The 17,673-nt window shown below is 41.3% G+C and overlaps 1 protein-coding gene across 1 annotated transcript in view; it reads right to left on the bottom strand.

Moving 5' to 3' along the window:
- atg7 (ATG7 autophagy related 7 homolog (S. cerevisiae)) overlaps nt 1-17,673 on the bottom strand; it is a 73,535-nt gene that overhangs the window by 2,015 nt on the left and 53,847 nt on the right. The window lies entirely within an intron of this gene.

Here is a 17,673-nt window from a genome sequence, read left to right as displayed (position 1 = left end):
TTCCTGTTAAACAAGGAGCTGGATGTGAGTCAATAAATGTACACTTGCAAAATGAAAGTATTTCAGCAATGCTATAAATGACCTGGCTCACATCATCTGCTGTCAGTTAAAAAAATAAAAATCAGGGGCATTTTACCAAACTCCAAGCATATTCTTAACAGACAAACATTTGTCTAAACATTGACAGTGAGGCCTTTAAGGCCATAACAAAACAAGCAGATCTCAGACTTTCAGGATCTTTTGGAGCGTTGCTGAGCATCCGTCTCTTTAGTTTTTTAATGTATCAAACACCGACTTCCTCTGTCAGACTGAGTCACGGTCAGAATGAGAGATTACTCTGATTGGCTGCTCAGTGAAGTGAGAGAGCATTTATGCATCACCTCCAGGATTCACGCGGATGTGATGCATCAACGCAAGCTATTCAGGCAACATAATGTTAACCGAGTTGTGCTGCACGAAGCCTGAATATTTGATTAACGACAAAGCTAACTCAACTGGAACCGTGATGGATAAGAGAAACTAAAATACATTAACTGACTTTTTTTTCTCATAGAATTAGATTTTTTTCACTCTATCCTCCATTTTCCCGAACTGCAAGCAACATACAAAGATGACCACAACTTCTGCACTGGAGAATTATCCCACATATGTGCAGGCGTAGATTGTGCGCCCGTGCCAGCTGTTAGACGTTACGTTTTCTGTCAAGACACAAGACACACGGCGAAGAAACACAGCAGAGAGCTGCTCTGGTGTTCCAGGGCCTCCAGTTTTATGATGCAGACAACTGAGCCAAAATTGATCTTATCATTGTGCAATTTTTTTCTTTTTTTTATTGCAGAGAAACTATTCTTCAGCTTTTCAGTGATAAAACGGTAAAAGCCTAAACTATCTTTTTTTTTTTAAGGATAAAAACTCTGGATATTTAAACATAAACTCTGTTTTCAAGGTTATCTGTGTTTTCTTTGCACACAAGACTGTGGCACTGAACAGATTCTGAAACTGATGTGTACTGAATGGACTCGAAACGGAAGCCCAACAGTTTAAATCAAATCATGCTACATCTAAATATTCACACCCCTATGACACTATCAGGCTTAATACTTTGAGCTCTGATGAATAAAGCAGAGAAGCTGCTGCTGGTCCTCAGAAAATAAGAGTATTTAAAGACATTTATGAGAAAAAAGCAAACCCATGTGATCATGAATTAAGCTCAATATGCGGGGGAGACTTAGGCAGAATGTGAACTTAAAAGACTGTCATATGATCATGTAGGCAGATCCTCTAAGGTAACTAAAAAATTGCCCTTAGGACCGCTCAAGATTACACTTTAAAGCACATTTTAGCAGACACTCCGTCTGTTTGGGAGACAGAAGACTTTGAATAGGCTGAGATCCTCAGAGGAACTTTTCCAAGCATTGAGCTGATTGGATTTCTCCGTTTACTGCACTCTTTATCCAAATAATCGATAAATAATGAACCTACAACTTCTGCAGTCTTCTGGGCTGTGCACATTTGTGCAGAAATACTTACGCTGCATTGAAATAATTATGCAGAACAAACCCAGTGGATCAAAATCTAAACCAGAGTATTACAGAGCAGTAAGGGCTGCGGTCAAAAGGTTGGACACACCTACTCATTCATGATGAAAGGGTAGCCCTGTCCAAACGTTGACTGGTGCCGTGGGTCGAAGTGTTTGAACCACAGGACTGAACGGAGTTAATTTGCCTCTAACAATAGTCATAAATGTTGCATTTACTTTGAAGACAGAAACAGGATCTGAGGAAGTGATGAGCAACAACATGCACTTGAGAGAATATACAGCTCAATGTGCACCAGATGTTAGAGAGCTTTGAAAACAATTACTCACAATCACTACTAAGAGGTTTCTTACCAGGAAGTGACACACACACACACTCCAACAGACACACACACCAAACCTCCTTTGCAATAGTGTGTCAGTAAACAACAGTGGCCGTCTCATGGCGGCAAATTCTTCACATTCTCCCTCTCTAAGACGTAATTCACATACCTCGAGCAGTTTCTGGAATGTAACAAACACACATGGCTCTGAGTGCACACACACACACACACACACACGATCCTGACACATACACAAATACATTCCTCTGCTCCACAGCTTAATGAGCTGAAAGGCAACATTCAGCAAAGCCAATAAAACCTGACATATTCTAAACGTTTTAGGAAAAGCCTCTGCTTCGTGATAATAAATATTGTGACATCTAAGTGGGGCACGTGCAGCCATGAGAGCATGGTGTGAGATCCATTCATTTTATTAACGTGCAACGAGGGGAATAGAGTCTGTATGACTTTCTCTCTGGGAGATCATTGTGCGCGTTAGAAAGCTGAAAGCACTGCACAGACGTTGTCTTTAAGTTACTTGAATGGTGATTTTGTCAGACGACGCTGCATTTAATTGGAGTGAATCAACAGTGGAAATGCCTTAAGCGAGTGCCTAGGCCCATTTGAGTCCATTTCAACACATACGTGCAGGAATGAATAAAACCCCAGTCGCAGTATTGCAGTTAAAAGTCCGACTTTTATCTTATGAACACAGTCACTGGTTTTTTTCCAGGGTCACGTAAACATGCTCAGTGGCAACATTACCGCTGACTTTACATTTTGGTATGATGCTGTGCCTTCGTGTCACTTTTCGGAAGAAGGTCAGGAGTACAAAGAAAGCGTTAGGCTATCTCCTTAAAGGCTGAGCTTCCAGGAGTGTGAAGAGAAAAAGCTCAATATTTACAAGCAGCGATGGCTCTCACTTACTTTTACTGAAGGTTTCGTGTGAAACCGCCAATCTAACAAATCAATTTAAAGCAAAAATCTCCCTGTATATCAGTGAGACTGAAAGGGACTTTTTTTTTTAATGGTCCACTGAAGATGAGGTCCGCCACAGAAACGGCTACAAAAAGCATCACTCAGATTCACTTCGAATGGGAATTTAAAAAAAAAGGTGCTCATAAAGAGCAGTGTTTGTTTTCCAGCAACATCAGACCGGAGGGTATAACCTCTGAATATGAACAATTTCAATTCTGAACAAATGAACATGATAATTCAGAAGGTTGATGGGTCAGAGTGATGGTCAGCAGCGATGTGTTACAGCACTAAAACTCCCTGAATTGCATCTCTAACAGGTTCACGTTGGCCCGCTCATATCTTGTGTCTTTAGTCTCTTCAGGCAGCAGTAGCTTAAGTCTGCTTAATCATTTCTATCAAAGCCTTTGTGCGACATCCTCACCGTAGGTTTCTGTGTGGGTCGAGCGAGGGTTTTTACCAGAACCTAAGTGGCCTTTAGTCAAAGTGGTTCCAATTAAAAAAATGCGATTGGGTAGAATCCCCCCTTTGCAGTAACTTTGCAGCACGGAAAGTGGTTCTTCCAGGGAGAGATAATGAAGTAGTAGTCTGTGTCTTTGTAAAACCCTATTCAGAGTAATATTTTGTGGAAGTTAATTATGAATAGTGCTGTCACACTTTTGTACAAAACCAGTTTTAATGTGTAGCGTCAGAGCTTGTTAGTAAGCAGGGAGCAGCACAGTGTCTCTCCTGCTCTCTATGTTGCTTCCTAATACAGCAGAATACCCAGAAAGTTGACCTCATTTACATTTTTTTTCTGTTTACGTTCTCAGTGTATGAAGCAACTCAAAAATGAAGACTGAATATCGGCCCACTGAGACTGCAGGTTGCCTGCAGATCCTTCCGAGGCTTCTGCTCTGTGAGAGGAGCCTGAACTTTCTTTATTTTTTAAAGCATCTAACGAAACCATCAGAACCATGTCCCCTTTTCCCTAAGTTTCCAGCTCCTACTTCACATGCAGCCGTGAGATCAGTACCGATTTTCCTCACCTCACCCAGACGCATTTAAGAATATTACAGTTTAGTACAAACTCCACAAAACAGGGCTCACGTCTTTTTCCTGAAGCTCCTGAAATCTAATCAAGAATAAAATCTTAATATTTAATCTATGAACTTGGTTCATTTCTAAACCCGATATGATAAACCTGTTGATTAATCTGGTAACTGAGAGCAGGAGTGCACTGTGTTTTAATTCATTTTCATCTCTGACTATCTGAACTTGACTCAAAAAGGACACTGCTTTGACTTTACTTTGACCTGAATCAAAAGGAAGGCTGCGGTATGGGTGCTAACGTGCACAAAAGTCATTAGTTCCAGCAGCCAATAAAAAGAGGTGTCTCGCCTGTCCCGCTGCACATCAACCTGTCCCGCAGTCTGCTGTGTACAGGCTGTATCTTGAGTGTTTTTTCAGTGTGAGGTCGCAGGGCGGTGTGGAGAATCAGGGACAAATTCATATCAAAGCTGGAGGCTCTGCATTTCTGCTCCACTGCTGCTGGGGAGCAGCCATCAAAAGGACAGCAAGCAAAGAGCTCTTTGAAAGCCGGCGACACTGGAGCCCCTCTCTGGACGGCTGCCATGCCACACTGATGGCGAGAGTGTGTGTCTGCGTGTGTGTGCGTGAGCCTGTGTGAAATCTTTTGTGCAAAATGGAAAAGGAGGTGGAGGTGGGAAGGAAAGGGGAGATTTGAAAGGGGAGGGGGGCCATTATGTAACATGAATAGCTCGAGCAAACTGAAGCCAACAACTTTACTACACTCTTTCAAGCAGTGCTGAATAGTTGGGATGTTTCTCAACCTTTTACCTCCATTGGTGCAATGCCGTAGCAGATTTCTGGAAAGCTAAAATCAGTTCGGACCAGTTAGAGAGATTATTTCGTTCAGAGTTAACAAACAATTTAGACCTGGATGAACAGCTGTGAAACAACAAGTGATACAAAAACACGGCTTTTCCCTACAATGTGCTACGTTAAAATGAGCCACGTGATTGTTTAAGGTTAGATTTGAAACTTAACTTTCTCTAAACTCCACCCTCAAACAGCTTGGGATGTAAGTTCTGTCGACGGTCGAGAACGTGCATCTGCTTTGCCATAAGCTGCAAAGGCCCAAATTTTCTCTTACAAAATGTGAACATATCACAAGGCTGAGGCATTAATCTCATTTTAGTCTCATTAACCAGCTGCAGATGAGAACAATGTTGTCTCTTTATTTCTTCTGCATTGCTTATGAATTGTTGAGCGTGCGACTTCTTGCCTGGCATGAGCAGCTTTAGCCTCAGTTTTTGCATGTAATGTAATGTAAAGTTTTTATGACGCGCTTGACAAAAACAGCTGTATCTTACAATAAGACATATGGATCAGCACCTGATTTTAATGCTTGTACCCACTGCCATTAGAATTATAAGCCTCATTCGCATCAAAGAACCAGGAAAGGACCAGGATTGGGATAAATATCATCTGTCAGACACAAATGAAGTCGTGCCGTGCGGAAAACCAGTTGAGGACCAATTCCACTGGAGAGCTGAGCACACTGGTGATAGCAATGTTAGCTGAAGATTGCTAACATTGCTAACATTGTACTGTAAAGTTTCTGCCTGAATGCACTTTGCACAGGTGAAGAGATGTGTCATTACAACAAAGGCAACGCTCATTTAAGATGAAAGGTTTATGGACCTGGAGATTTTATGGGGTTCCAGATGAGATGTAGTTGGCAGAACTGTGTGAGACTGATAACAGAGTAGAAGATGTAGAAAATGTTCAATGTCACCGAATGTTTTCTGGAAAGTTTTGATTTCATTCCCCCTTAAGGTAATCAACTACTACAGAGAAAAAAAACATAAGCGATCTGAAAGAGTTTTTGTGAAATCAAGGAAGTTACCAGAATTTTACTGTTTCCATCAACTCATGCTAACGCAATACTTCTATTTGGGGATAAAAAAAAAGCAGATGGAAATATGACAAATGAAACTCATATTTGGCTTCAGATCCAGACTTAAGTATCTGTCCTCCCTGCTTGAACTCAACACAAACACACACTCACTATGACAGCACCTCAAAGGCACTGGCAGAAACACAATCAACAACCCATCGTTGAGCTGTCGCTGGTTTAAAAGCAACGGCTGGATGTTCCATGATGTCCAGCAGTAAGCTGCATGCAATCACTGTGTGAACGTGTTTATAATCAGCTGGGCTCCAGTTGATATGACAAGTATAATCCAGGCTAGTTGTTGAAACAAGGCTGGGATCTGATCAGATAGTGCAGGTTTTAGCTGGAGCCCTCGGCTGGTGGAATCTCAGCCAACTCTCTGCTGCTGCTGATTACGCCCCCCCCCCCCCAAAAACACAACCCAAGCTTCAGGGTTGCCTACCACATTGTAGGCTTTGGTAAAAGCAGTGCTTCTGGAAAACTAATGCCAGAGCTCCACTTATTTGTTTTTTTGGAATCAAGAGGCAACTTTTACAATTGCTGTGATTTAACTGCCACTACCACTTTCAGGCAGATGACTCAGTGTTGTTGCTCCTTCGGCAAGCCGTTTAAAAAATAATTAGCCTTCTTACAGAGGACTACATCCTAAGTGTGGGTGGCCCCAGTGGGAATCCTGCCTCTGAAGACATTCAGCTAGGCAGGACTACACAGCCACTGATGGGCTTTGCTGTTAAACACACATCTGCTTTACATATTAGGACTGACACCAAAGCACAAAGCGTAAAGTCGAGCTTTCATCATGGAGACTGGCTCCATCTGATGTGCAATTAGAGGACCACACAGAGTGATGTGGTTTAGGGTTGCTGGATGCAACAGCGACTTCTGGTTGAGGAAGAGAAGTTAGGAAATCCAGTCAATCCAAATTTCTGTTTTGCCGTTGCGATTGTGGGGAGTTTGTGTGAGTTTTGGCAAAACTAAGAAACGCAGCAGATATCTATCATTACTCAGAGAGTAGCGTCTCACAGGAGAAGAGATGCAGCTAAACGACAGACATGGACATGTATTCTGTCAGACAGGGGTGCTTGTGACGTAAATGTTTGCAAGGAGCCACGGCGGTTGGGTAAAATTTGACAGCAGCTTATCAGCTGAAAGGTACGATAGCATAGTGAAGATGTCGGGACTCAGGGAACGGCCAGGAGTCTTGAAAGACTGTGGCGTCCTTGCTTTTGCTGTCGCAGACTGAATTACTCTCTTCCATATGTGTAGCTTGCTTTCATTTGTTCGTTTGTTTTGAATTCCTCCTGTTTATCGGATGGCAGGGGATGGGGCTCTCTGTTTGTATGATGGCTCTCTTTCCATTTCTTTATTGTTCTAAAGACGATTCAACAAAGAGTGAAATACCTACAAGAATACAACAAAAAGTCTTCTCGTGGACGGGTGTTCAAACCGAGTCAATGTGTATCTTATGGCTAAACTCTGGATTTCAGCTACCATGTGGTTTTGTTATGTCCTTTACGTGTCTTCTTGTCACGCCAGGAACGTTTCAGATGCAGAGTGTTTTTTTTTCTGCCTGACATTCAGCTGGGCAACATCTTATAATTCCGTGGTATCTAATAACTGGGTCACACACATTCTTATAACCCATTGATTTAAGACCTGGCACCACCAGTTGTATGGTGGTAGTGATGTTACATAAGATGGGGAGTATAAAGAGGATGGGCGTTTATTTTATGAGAACTGACAGGATTTCAGTCGCACTGTGGCTGTTTTCCTGTTTGAGTCATCGTCTCAGTGGAGCTTATAGTGGCTTCTGCCAAAATTAGACCAATCCTGTATTTTTAAAGAGTACGGCCACTGCCACGACACTTCAAGGACGCTTCTGAAAATGGCCTTCGTCTGTTGAAATCCCGAGCCTGGTTTAAAATGGATATGTCGCAGCTGTAATACAACACAAACGTGTCCAATGGAACTCAGGGTTTAGCATCTGGGGAAAACTTCTGGCGTAAAGAGCGGATATCCAGATGAACTTCCTGTTCTGTATGCCTGTCTTTGCTTGATTGCAGATAAGTTCTAAACAACTAATAAAAATATTAATCTTAGTCAAATAAAAGACACTGATGAGTGAATTCTGCTGCTTATTTATACACAGTGAACAACAAAAGCCAGATCTCAAGTTGGGTCATTTCATTTGTATTTGCTCTCATGCTGCTGGTAAACTGCGTCCATTGTCATTCATCAATTCATCCACTCAACAATCAGTCCTAAACAAACTTAAAATACTTTTTTTTTGCATGTGATTTAAGTCTTCTCTAATGTCCAACAGTGTGGAAACTTTGCTGCTGTGACTTGTGACAGGAATGCTTGACCTTGCACGTTTATCAGTGCGTGAGGTCTTGGTGATGTGATGTGAGGCTGTGAGCGTCTATCTCTCACACTTTGTTGTGACTGAGCAGACTCGTTCCCAGACTTGATTCGTTTTGAAAATCTGTGGCACAACACTTTCTGTAGGTGGAGATCTACTAGAACACAGCAAGGGGGCCAAAATTGTCTGTGCGCGTCTGCAACCGAGTACAAAGGCCCTGTAAGTGAGAGTGACTTCACTGCTTATTCAAAAGGGAGGCTGATGTGTAATTCTGCCGTCTCATTTGCAGTAATGAGGTGCATACCTTACAGGGGATTTATTCTGCATTATGAAAGGAAGAGTACAGGCTAAAATTGTCTGAATCCCGACATTGTTCATTGCTAATGTCACAAACTGGAGCTTTGGTAGAGCATTAGCTGGGATATTTTCTTAAAGACAATACCACTGCAAATTGTGGAAGTAATGATGATGCAGCAAGCTTATCCAACAAGCTCACACCAAGGCTTTACTGTCGCATCCTTGAAAATTGCACAGACATCGTCTTCACGGACACCTAAACTCTTTGAATTCTCTCCCTTTGAAATCCACCATGAGGGGCATCAATAAAGAGCAGTTCAAACAGCACATAAGGTCATATGCCGTGGAGCTTCTTGTTTCTTGTATCTGTTTGCCAGGGTTGAATTTCATGGTTTATGTTAATAAGAGGGTGTGTGTGTATGTGGGAGTGGGGCTTCTCATATCATCCCTCTGATAAAGCCCCCCCCCCCGAGAGCAGGTTTCACATCCAGGAAGGGAAGACCAGCAAAGCGTCGTCTACAATCACAGAAGAATAAACACTTTTGAGAGTCAATAAAGAAGTTATTATAAAAGCGTGGGAATTTTTTGCAGCTCACAGGAGTTTAGTGGTTGCGAAACCATTTCAGATTACAAGCAGCTTTCTTTCTTTCTCGACTCACATACTTTAATTGCTGGCTGCCCTGACGAACCACTCATCATGGAAATGCTGAGAAACCAAGAAAACACACTTTAAATCATCCAAACATCACAGCAGTGGAAGGTGTGCGCGCTCATATGTGCATGCACTGACCTTATAAAACGACCTTAAAAAGATGTAGCGTTGTCCCCTCCACACAATGAAAGCCCACACATAAACCTCACACTCTCACAAAAACAAATGAGCTGCAGGTTGAGGCCGGTGGGTGTAAATAAATAATGCAGCTTTGGGTGTAGCCTCTCTGAGGATTCAGTTTCCGGGACAGACAAGCATTCGGGGGTGAAACAGCAGCCCTTTGAACTTCAAAAGACACGATAAGGTGTACAATCACCTGAGGAGCAGCCGAGGGACAACTTTAATCTGGAATATCTGGAAAAGGAGCTTTTTAACTGGAAAAAAAGAAAACACATCCGCATGGCTTCATTTCGGCAAAAGGGTTAAAAACGTTTCTCACACTGATAGACAATCCTACTTTCTTTATTACACCAAACAATCACTTTTGATGTTTTCATTCTTGTATCTTCATATGAAACACTTTCAGAAAGGAGCCACGCTGGTGTTGTGGCTCTGGGGATGACAATGTCCCTCCTCCTAACCTTTTTCACTAGTCTCCGACTTTTCTGCTGGAATTATGTGAACATAAGTTTCCTGGTTTGTGAAACATCTTGAAAACAACTTGACGGATTGCTATAGAATATTGCAAAAAGATGTATGTCCTCACCTGAACATCGACAAATCGATTTTTTTGCGATCCAATGATTTCTTTATCTGTCTAACACTTTATTCTATGACCTGAAAGCCCACTGACATTCATATAGTCCCAGCTGCACTGCCTGTTAGCTGCCAATGAGTAGATATCAGGTTGCTAGCACACTAAAATAAGATGATGAACAAAGCTAACTTTAACTGTCTTTGTAAGTATGTTGGCATGCTGTTTTTTTCTTAGTTAATTGTATATATATGATAAATGTATACAAAGGAAAACTTTTTTTCCTTGTCCCACTAACAGGACTTGTAAAAGTAAAAGTTAGAAGGACGTCAGAGATCTTGTGCAGCTGAGGCAGCACCTGTCACTGGGTAGAAAGTGCTGCACGCCGTCTGGAGTAATACATGAGGTCGGTTGGGGTGGCTGAACGTGACTCTGCATAACAGCAAATTACAGTCGTCTGTTTCTGTGCCAGTACATGGGAAAATCCTGTATGTCTAAGCTCAGCTGATTTACCCATTTACATAAGCTCTTTGTGTCCTCTGCTTTGTGATGTCATCACAACAGGTGTCTGGAAATATTACTGCACATTTCAGATGGCTTTGGTATTATTAACATGTAACTTATACTCATAGCACATAACTTGTTGCTGAACTCTGAGAAAAAGGAACTATTGTGCATAAAGGTTAACGCACGTTGGGGCAGATTCCATAGATTGTTGACTTAAAAAGTTTAAAGAAATAGGCACATCCACTGCAACAAACAGACATGAAAGGAGCAGAGTGTGATATTTACTGACATCTAGAGCTGAAACTGCAGACTGCAACCAACTGAATTCCCATTGCCTCACCTTCCGCTTTCAAGCATGCCGGAACGACTGTAAGGAGTACTAACGAATACTAACGAAAGCCTAATTATGAGCATCATTCTGCACTTATGACATGAGATACCCATATTCCTACACCCTGCAGCTTTAAATGTTGAGCCTATCTTAAAGGTTGAAATTGTAGACCACTGGGGGTCACACGAGAGCAGCAGAATTTGTGCCAATAACAGACTGAGAAAAGCCAAAAGTGACACTTAAAACCCATTAACAGTTTGCGAATCCCTCTCTTTCTATATCCCTCTTCTTGGTGGAAGCTTTCCAGCAAAAGGCTGAAGTTATTCAAAGGTGAAAAGTCTAAAAGTTTGAATGCGTTAGAGAGCACAGCAGGAACTCACATGCACTACTATCCAATACAGCAATTGCTGCTGCCACAACACGCAAAACAGAGAGGCTAAGAGAGACTTGATAAGGAGCGTCTGTGTTCTCTGGTCAGAACACCATTAAGCGATAATGTCTTTACAATGGAAATGAGCGTTTGCTGTGCCCACAGGTCAGGGTGGAGATTGAATCCATCTGTCCTTCTGTTTCTCAGTTAGATTGCTGAATAATAACTGAAAAATGTTTTGGATTAGAAATCAAAAACTGATAAAAAAAAAAAAAATCACTTAATAATTTTATTGGATCAGATATTTGAGCAAAATTTTATTATAAGTACCACAAAAACCTTCAGGTAAAAGTGCATATCTACCCACCAGCAAGGCAAAGCAAAACCCCGTGTGACTGGGAAGACTGACTGACTGCAAAGGAGCAGAAGAGCGGGCTTAGCAGACAGAAGTGCTGATGTACTGTGCTATTTAATAGCAATGAAGCTGAAAAATCTACACAATGACGATTGAGTTTATCCAGAAGTATAACAGAGCTCTTGGTTCACAATTACTAGATGTATATTTGAAGAAAAAGGCATCTTGATTGCTCAAACACTTTACTGACTGTTAACAATGGAAATGTTCTGCTTTGGTGTTGTGTGGCAGCCTGTGGTTCAGGAGACATTAAACAGAAGATTCCACTAAATATCAGCAAAAGCTGGATGCAAACATCCCGCAGTCAGCCAAGAAAGTAAATCTTCTGTAACAGAAAAATGATCCAGAGCAGACCTCAAAATCCACCATAAATTCCGTCAAGACGCACAAACCAAAGCTTTTGGAAAACTCTTCACAGTCCATTGACTTTAACATAAGTGAAAATCTTTGAGCAGCTCACGAACATACGGCTGGTGGAAAGACAGACTGAAACAAGGAAGTCTGTGAAAATTCATACATGACGGATGGAGACACGGCCTGGCAATAGAAGAATCTATAACAGTGTGGGTCTCTTGAAATAAGAGAGGAAATATTTTCTGTCTTTGTTCCTGTCACAACAGACTAGCAACACATCTATTCCTGGCTTTAAATGATTAAGTCCGGGCATTTTGACTGTTGTAGGAAACCATTTCTGGGAATATTAAATACCTAAATACCACAATTCCAAAAGTGTTGGGAAGCTTTGTAAAATGTGAGCAAAAACAGAATGCAATTAGCAAATCTTACAAACCAAAATATCGCTCACAAAAGAACACGGGAAACATATCAAATGCTATTTCAAGAAAAAATATCTGCTGATTGTGAATCTGAAGACGTCCCAACTTTTTTGGAATTGAGACTGAATTAGGAGTTAATCTGAGAAGGTCTGAGAAGACAACGTGTCATGTTCCAGTACAAAGATCAACAGGGATTAAGAGTGTTAAAGCCCATTTCATCTGAGTCTACTCTTCCAGTAACAACCCTTGAATGATCACACAAACCCACGTGCAACACATGCAGTATGTATAAGATGATGAGTGCATGTGCATGGCTACCTTAAGCAGAGAGAGTGACCTCATGAGGTCCAGTATAATGCTGCAGTGTAATTGTTGCTGCAGCCCGCTGCATTCCCAACTACATTCCTGAATTCCTCAAACATTCCTGCACAATGTGGCGGGAATCTGCAGTGTGGTTGTTACACCAGTTCAGAGCTGGTTTAGAGAGGGGTGAAAAGGTCACAGAAAAAGTCAATGAAATAAAAGACTTTCTATGGTCCAAAACTCAAAGGAGTTTCTCCAAGAAACAAATAAATGATAAATAAGAATGATAAATAAGAAACAACACGAAGAATGGAATTGACTTGTGGTTCCATAACAAGCCATTAAAACTGCTTCATGCGCAGTCATGCAAAAACATTCCACAAATCTCTGAAATCTTTCATTACACGGTAATGTTGGAGAGCACCATCTAGCACATCAGTATAATCTTTTATAGGTTTTCAGCTGGATTCGGGTGTATAAGTGGAAAATTGAAGCCATAAAGTATGAGTAGTTCAACCCCTTTCCCATGTAAAATGTTCCCAATATGTTAATGCAAAGCATATGAAAGTAAATGAAGAGCTGCTCGAGGAGTATATTAAGTAAATGTTTGATTATGGTCTCCTTTAAAAAGCTAACACTCCAAAGTTTTCTTCCCAAGCAGTCAGAATCACTGTCAGAGTTGTTGGGACTAAGTAAAAGATGTTAAAAAGTTACATGCATCGGATTTTTTTGTAAACCGATGCCTGTCGATGATCACAGTTGTGAGCTGTAACAGACCATTCAAAATCAGAAATTTTCAGGCACATTTTCAGGCTTCTCATGCCCCGAGTGCCCACAGGAAGCACAAAAAAAGAGTCGCTGCAGCCATTTATGCAGGGTTTTTCTGATCGAACACTAAGTTTTCACATGGAGACAGCAGGCCAATCTGAGCCTCACAGACAACGCAGGGTCGTCTGAAGTTTTTGGAAAATTAGGTTAGAAATTTGCTCTTGGAACTAAAAACGACCAATATCGCAGTACAGAAAAGTACACAGCATGTCAAACGCATGTCAAACGCATGTCAAACAGCATGTCAAACGAATAAAAATTTAAAACAAAAAGGACATTTCAGAGTTATTGAGATTTCAATAAATCCTTTACATAGTTTCACAACTTCACCTTTTTTTTAGGACAAGCTGCTCAACTCATTTCTTTTGTCTTCTGTGTTTAAAACAAACATCATTGGTTCATCTCATTTCTCTACACTTTATACAGTATTTAAAGTAATTGGCATCTTCAGCTATGGTTTCATCTAAAATCCAACAATCAACCGCAAAATCAATATTCCCATAGTAACATTTGTAAGTGGGTTGTCAGTGTTCTACTTATGCTGCCTCTCCTTTCTCCTCATTACCACCTCAGGCTATCCAAAGCCAATGAAAACGTAAAACTGAAGGACTCTAAAACTCCTAATCCCCTCTGTTTAATAAAACAATGTCTCTAGGCAGCATATAGAAGTCCACACAATAAGCATGGCTTTGGATAATATTGTTTGGCAGTAAAACATGCTAATTTGATAAAGTAGTTCCAGATGCTTTTTTTTATACAACATTGAGACTGTGTGATCCAGATTCAAAGCTGTAGGTGAATCCAGTTTAGATGTAGATGGAGTTTGGTAAGACTGGGAACAGACCTTTAGAATTTCTAGATCTTTAAAGTCTTCCCAGCCAAACCAACCATACACCACAGCATCTGCATCCAAACTGAATCATCTCCCGCCTTGACTACTGCAACGCTCTCCTAACTGGTCTCCCAGCCTGTGCTGTGAAACCTCTGCAGATGGTCCAGAATGCGGAGGCGCGTCTGGTCTTCGATCAGCCTAAAAGAGCACACGTCACCCCTCTGTTCATTGAACTCCACTGGCTACCCTTAGCCGCCCGCATCAAATTCAAGTCACTGATGTTAGCCTACAAAGTCCTTGATGGAACGGCTCCCATCTATTTGAATGCTCTTCCAAAGGCTTATGTCACAACTCGGTCCCTCCGTTTGTCGCAGGATTGTCGTCCAGCAGTGAAACACTTATGTTTCTGTTTCTTCATTTATTTTCTTGTGATTTCAAAAGATTTATTTGTAGTAAAGTACATTTAGATCTAGCTCACTTTGATCTAAGCTGCTCCCTCTGCCTCCACCCTTGAATTTCAAATAATAAATGTGTGCTATTCCATTTCCTGCAGTGATCCTCTGTGTTCCCTCTGCTGTCCTCATTGTTCCAGGCCTACAGCTCTCAGGGGGGGCACAGTGAACACAGTGGGTCATTGCATGTGCACCGCTGCACGTTTTAATCACCGAGGCTTGAGACAGGAAGAGGAAAGGGGATGGGTGGAGACAGGAAAAGGAGGAGAACCTACAACTGAACCTGCACATGTCCTGTTCACTGGGTTAAATAAATAAAGAAAAAAAAACTCCACCAACATTTGACATTAAAGACGGTGACAATGACATGAATCGTGATCGGAGTCTGGTACTACACTGCGCCTGCCGTTTGTGTTGCTGTGTTTTAACTCATTAAAACAAGTACATCACCATCACCAAAGCAGCGAGGATTCCAGTTTCATTCAAATGTTTTCTCAGAGCCCAACAGAGCAATGATATAGATGCGTAATCACACACTGCCTGACACAGAGACTGCTCCACTCTGTGGGCCTCAACCTAAACAACAAGTTAAAAGAACACACTTCCAATAAAAACGTCTTTAAACAGGCAGCGGTTGTAGTTTTCAACAAATTACAGTCAAACTGGAGCACACTGTGTATTTATGTAGGGGCATTTTCAGCAGTTGATTAACACACTTCTGGTGCTGCAGCGAGCATATCCAGCAGGAAGGGGATGTGTGCAGTACTGCCTCAAAATAAACAACAATGTGTGGTCATCATGATGAACGAAGATGTGATCCAGTGAAAATGAGGCTCACTAATGTATTCTTAATAGTGCTGTGTCAATGTTGGAGGTCTACGGTACAAACAAGCAACATTCATCAGGATTTGACAAGACTGACAGATCCTCTCCCGTCTACGGTCACATTTATGGAAACATTTATCACAGCAAGAAACATGTTAATTTCATAAATGACTGTGGTTAGTCAGAATTAGACTCATCGTGGAATAGAACCGGGGATATAACCTTTTTTTCTTTTATTTCATGCGTTCTTCTGCTCCGCAGATCACTGATAAGCGTACATTTCTGTGAAATCCCTTCAAACAAGGGTCGCAGCTTCAGGCAGTTTTCAAAACTTCTCACACTTTCTCTGTACTTCCCAAAAGGCTTCACACCCTTTTCTTTTTTCCATTTGGACATGAGCGACAGCACAAAACCAGCGAGGTGGAAAACGGCAAAAAAAATGGGCCTATTTCATGTGTTTGTGTCTGATCCAGACCAACAAGATTCTAACCAGTCATGTGAGAAAGCAAGTAGAACCTGTTTAAGATATAAGATTTTACAAATCAACCCATAAGAATAAAACTTAATTAAAATGAGACAAATAAAACCTACGATGAACAACATTTTTTTTTTTACACAGTGCCATTATTCATCAGCAATCTACAGGGACAGAGTGAAAAACTAAGTACACCCCGTGATTCACAGTTTGTTGAATCATTCTACCAGCAGTGACTTGAGATAATCATTTCTGTATGACGTTATCAGTCTCTTACATCAATGGATTAAGCTCCTCTTTAATTCAATTCAATTCAATGGTGCTTTCTTAATCCCTGAAGGGAAATTCTATTGCTGCGGTACTGACCATTATTAAAGATATACTCTTACTAAAAGTGAAGTGTGGCACACAGGAAGGTGTGATATATATCTTCACAGGTCACTGTCAGTGGGTTGAAGTTGTTTTTTTTTTGTTGATGAGTGCACATGCAGCGGTGGCAGGTAGCACAGATGAACTCTCTCAGTAAACAACAGGAATCCACAGCCAGCAGTTCAACATCTGGGGTGCAGGGACGCTCCCTTCTCAGTGACATGTCCAGGATTACACCATCTGTTGATAACAAGCACTGTAATCCTCCTCCTTCACTGTTACAGCTCTGTTTGCAGGCTCTATCTGCCCGTATAGTGTTAAAGCTGAGCTGAGAAGTGTAAGAGTTGGTCCTGCCGCCATGTCTCGATGAAAATAATAATATTGCTTTCCTGATATTTCTTTCCTGATAGTTGTTTTCTTTTCATTAGCTTGTCCAAGCTTGTCCAAATGTATCTGCCTGTGAGCTCACACTTCCAATGAGGGGAAGAAATGTTTTATCCCTCTTTTGCCCTTTTCTCCATTTTGTTCCTGCTCTGCATCCAAGTCATCTCCTCTTCAACTCATCTTGACTTTTCTTTTCTTTCTTCGTTTCTTGTTGGGCTTCGGAAAGCTCAGTTAGCGGTTTCAGCAGGTGAACAACTTTCCTGTTGCCACGGTTATGCAACATAACAAAAACGAATATTACCAGTTACCAACAGAAGTCTTCCCTGCAGCACAGCATCCACACCAACACAAAAGAATTTTTCCAGAAATCAGAATTTTCACTGAAACAAAGCTAAGTAGAAAATCTCAAGAAGATGCAAAGAAAGACAAAGCAGGTCGAGAGCTGCTATAGGCTGACGGCCTCTGGGGCGTGGCGCCATTCTGGAATAATTTACACCTTTGCGTCAATCTTTGTTCAGGCACAGCTGACTTAAGATCCCACCTCATTTTTTTCAATCAAGTTGATGTTTGGATTTTATCTGCTTCATTGCAACACCTCGAATCTTTTATTTTTCAGCCATTTTGTTTTAGATTTGCTGCTGTGTTTGGGATCATTGTTCTGCTTTGTTGAGCTTTCTCGTGGAAATCCTTCAAAACAAGCCACGCTTGTTCAGTCTTTTTCTATTTGTACTTTCATGAACTCTAATATTTAAAACCCTACCTGAGGTTTTGTACCATCTGACATGTAGTTCTTGTCACTTTTCTCGGTATAAAATAACTCTAAATTGTTTGTAAAAGGTAATAAAATCCTTCTGAGATTCATGGGCATGAACTAATGTTTCTGTAAAATTATTGCTGATGTCTTTGCACCTTGGCACTGTGTCGTCAAAACACCTTCAGCTCAGCAA

The sequence above is a fragment of the Leuresthes tenuis genome, unplaced genomic scaffold, assembly GCF_036924035.1.
Source record: "Leuresthes tenuis unplaced genomic scaffold, fLeuTen1.0.hap1 SCAF_3, whole genome shotgun sequence".
Classification (NCBI taxonomy): Eukaryota; Metazoa; Chordata; class Actinopteri; order Atheriniformes; family Atherinopsidae; genus Leuresthes; species Leuresthes tenuis.
Note: the sequence above shows the minus strand (reverse complement) of the source record. Positions and strands in the feature narration are given on the sequence as shown.